The following is a 4036-nucleotide window of genomic DNA, read 5'->3' as shown; positions in this document are numbered from 1 at the left end:
TTTTCATTTATTTATTTTTCAGATTATCAATTTCTCTATTTCTTTTTCATTTATCTATTTTTCATTAATCTATTTTTCATTTGTCCATTTTTCATTTATCCCTTTACCTATTTACCCATTTTTCATTAATCTATTTTTTAATTTAACCATTTTTGATTTCCTTTTTCCATTAACCCGATTTTCTATTTCCCAGTTTCATTAATCAATTTCTCATATATCCCTTTTTTATTTACCCATTTTTCTTTTATCATTCAACATTTGTTTGAAAAATCTTTACTTTTCCCATTTTCTAATTCCCCTTATTGATTTAGTATTTCCTTATTTTCTTATTTATCACATTCTATTTCCCCGCAAAACTTAGGAAAAAAATAAATGCAAATGAGGAAAGGCACGTCATCAGGCTACAACTTCCCCAATTGGTTGGTTAGCATCACCGTACTTTGCTTCAAGAAAGATGGCGACCTACTGACATGACTTTTAAATCTGACTACAGGACCTGAGCCCATTTTTGAGATACTGAAGCAGCACTTCAGTATCTTCAACAACAGTTAAATGCTAACGGCTCGAGGCTAAGGGCTCAATGCTAACGGCTAAGTTACCTTTAATTCTAAATAATATTCATACTAAGTTAAAAATGACATTTTATGAGCTAGACAGAACAGCAGCCAAGCAATGTCAGTGAAAACATTATTTACTAGAAAAATGATTAATAAAATTGTGCTGCGTAAAATGGAATTAGCTAAAATTTTCAACAGCACAATAAAGGACATTGTAAATAAAATATTTCCAACTGTTGTTGAATAAATAACACAGGTGGTGGTAAAAGCAGCTATGAGTTGATTAAAATGAATAATTTATTTGGGCTAAAAAAAACAACAAAGAAGATGGATATGAAAAACTTACAGACTGGGAGCCATTTATCCTACCCTTGGGATCAATTTTGAATGTTGAATTTGTACAATCTTGGGAAATAAAAAAATATGTACCTGTGTGAAACAGAATATGGACTGATCAGGAATCAGGTTCATCACAGCGGGTTCAGCACCTTACGAGGAACAGCATTTCATGTTGGCAACAAACTAACATAACATTTTACTGGAGCGTTAGACTCGGTGAACCTACCTCGCGCCCATCTCTCATGAACTGGCAACGAGATGTCTATGTTCACTATATTTAATCCTGCCAACCACCACGAGGGGGTGCTGTTTCACCCATTACACATGAACCCAAACTTGGAAGTAATGACAAGTGGAATTCAATACAATATTAACTATGTTACATATATATATTGTCATAGTACCCCCAAGAATTTAAAACTACTTTCACCCCTGCTGGTGCTTATCTCCAGCTAACGTTCCGGGTGAGAGACAGGGTCACCCTGGACAGATCAACAGTCAGACGGGACAAACAACCATGCACACACGCACTCACACCTAGTGAGAATTTGGAGAGGCCAATTAACTTTACAATCATGCTTTTGGACTATGGGAGGAAGCCGGAGTACCCGGAGAAAACCCATCATACACAGGGAGAACATGCAAACTTAATAATTAATTATCCATCCATCCATTTTCTGTCCTTGCTGGCGAGAGGCAGGGTCAACCTGGACAGGTCACCAGTCTGTCACAAGGCAACAAGGAGACAGACAGGACAAACAACCATGCACACACACACACACCTAGGGACAATTTAGAGAGACCAAAAACATGCAAACTCCATGCAGAAAGACCGGGGCCGGGAATCGAACCCAGAACCTTCTTGCTGCAAGGCAACAGCTCTACCAATGTGGGCTGCACATTGTAATGTGCAGCCCACATTACAATCAAAGTATCTAAAACCTTTTAGAACCAGTACCTCCAAATGAACCGCCCAATTCAGGGGATGCTGCAGGTAACCAAACAAAACCCCAAATTACAGGTAAACAACCTGGTTGTCCATTACAAAAAGAAGCAATACATTCCAGGTGACTAACGTCATTTTCTCTTCATGCCAGGAAAGAATGTCCAAAACACCTAGTAGAAGACGTGGCTTCCAAACAGAAAGTCCCAAGGCCCCAGGTAAGGACCTCACTTTGAGGAATCTATTTAGTCTTTTCTTCTATCGTGTTTGTATTCATTGCGTGTGAACACCTCACCAGGGAGGCGTCCAGGAGGCATCCTTACCAGACGCCCGAGCCACCTCAACTGGGTCCTCTCAACTTGGAGAAGCAGCGGCTCTACTCTGAGTTGCTCCCGGATGTTGGAGCTTCTCACCCTATTTCTAAGGTCGAGCCCAGACACCCTGCAGAGGAAACCCATTTCGGCCGCTTGTATCTGTGATCTTGTTCGTTTGGTCATGGCCCAAAGCTCATGACCAAAGATGAGGTGGGAACGTAGATCTACTGGTAAATCGAGAGCTTTGCTGTTTGACTCAGCTCTCTCTACACCACTACAAACCGGTACAGTGCCTGCTTCACAGCAGGCACTGTCCCAATCCGCCTGTCGATCTCCTGCTCCCTTTTTCCCTCATTTGTGAACGAGATCTCCAGATACTTAAACTCCTCCACTTGAGGCAGGAACCTCTCTCCCAGAGAGGAGACATTCCACGTCCCAAGAGCCAGGTTCTGCAACTGAAGATCAGGTCGACGGGAACCCCTCCCTCAAGCACCATCCAGGTTCAGAAGAGGACAGGACAGTTTAGGACAGGAGTTTTGTGCACACAATCAGAGCAATGCCTGCAGCCGCTCCAAAACCCAGGCCATTACTCAACCCGCTCATGAATGATTCTCCACAATTGGACAAAAAGCCCCACACACTCCAGCTCGGACGCTGCCTCTCTTGATTAAAATGTTCAAGAATAGTTTCCACCATTTCATCTTCTTCTGACGGATTTAAATTGTAAGATCTTTTAACTTTTTTCATCAGTCCTGCAATTTCATCGAGTAACTCCTCTGTACTTAAATATCCTAACCTCCTTCTTTGAACCCTGATGTAAAATTCTTTAATTTCGTCAATGAGATTATTGTCCATGTTAAAGGTTTTCTTCAGTCTTTCTTCAGTGCTTGAATGAAAGATCTTGGGAAAGTTCAAGTACTTAGAGACTGTTTTATGATGTCATAACAAAGAGAACGATATTATGACATCACAGAGAGAGTGATGTCATAACTGACATATATTTGCATTTGCATATATTTATGCATTTTATAAAATATGTTTATATGGTTTTCTTTTTTACATATGTTGAGAATGGAAATCCTAATCGATGAATCATAATTTGTATTGGCACATGGAGCATAAAATCAGCTAACAAAAGCATTCTGACTTTACTTATTTTATTCACTTTCAGCGCTGAAAGGAGACGTTTTTACTATTGCATTCGAGAAGAGTTTCTAAAAAAAGTCTGTGCAGATTATGAGGAGGGTAGCTGATTATATGGACTGAAGACACTCCCTGAAATCACACCATGTCTCTGTGGCCTGATAAGTTTCTGTTTTTCTGAGAAATGGGCCTTAGCGTCTAACAGAATCAAAAATGTAACTCTTTGCAATGGGCCCTTTGCGGGGGTGAAAGTAAGAGGGTACGGCAGGGTACTGTGTACCCTTAAAACATTTAGTGGGGGTACGCAGTACCTGCAAGAGAGGGGAGAGGCTGTCTGCTGTATAAAAAAAAAAAAATCAACGGGTTCACTGTGCAGCCCTGAGTTCACCCACTAATCAGCCGTGACTGATTAGTTTTTCAAGAACAATCTGAAACACGACTTAATTGGTTAATAACTTTTTTCCCATTTCATATTGTTTCTGAACTCTGTGCTTGAGCAGGGCTGCAATATGTCGCTGGTGTTGCATATGAAACATGTCTCCTCATGGAAAAAGAAGAAAGCAACAATATGTGTTTTCTAAAAATCACAAATGCGTAACTTGGATACGTAATTTTAATCTGATTATTGGATTTTAAATAGTAACACGTTAGATTACTCGTTAAGGGGTCAGATTAGAGTAACACGTTGATGACACCATTGTTTGACATTTTTGCTCAAGCTATTTACGGATCTTCCGATA

Source organism: Poecilia reticulata, linkage group LG1, assembly GCF_000633615.1.
Source record: "Poecilia reticulata strain Guanapo linkage group LG1, Guppy_female_1.0+MT, whole genome shotgun sequence".
Classification (NCBI taxonomy): domain Eukaryota; kingdom Metazoa; phylum Chordata; class Actinopteri; order Cyprinodontiformes; family Poeciliidae; genus Poecilia; species Poecilia reticulata.
Note: the sequence above shows the minus strand (reverse complement) of the source record.